Here is a 224-nt window from a genome sequence, read left to right as displayed (position 1 = left end):
GGAGTCGTCTTGTACTTCGACGACTCCCAAGTATTCCTTGGATACTTCAATACCCCGGCGGCCCTTGCGGTCGCCCCAGGTCCTGACAGAGGTGGGAACATGACTCACCAATGCTCTGTCGAACACTGAAGGGCGGCTGGCACTAATTGCCTTACCGCGCCAGTCGATCCAGGGCTCGTGCTTCTCGAGCCAGGGCATGCCCAGGATCAAGTCGTACGAGTCCA

The sequence above is a fragment of the Plasmopara halstedii genome (genome assembly GCF_900000015.1).
Source record: "Plasmopara halstedii genome assembly, contig: Scaffold_34, whole genome shotgun sequence".
Lineage (NCBI taxonomy): Eukaryota > Oomycota > Peronosporomycetes > Peronosporales > Peronosporaceae > Plasmopara > Plasmopara halstedii.
Note: the sequence above shows the minus strand (reverse complement) of the source record.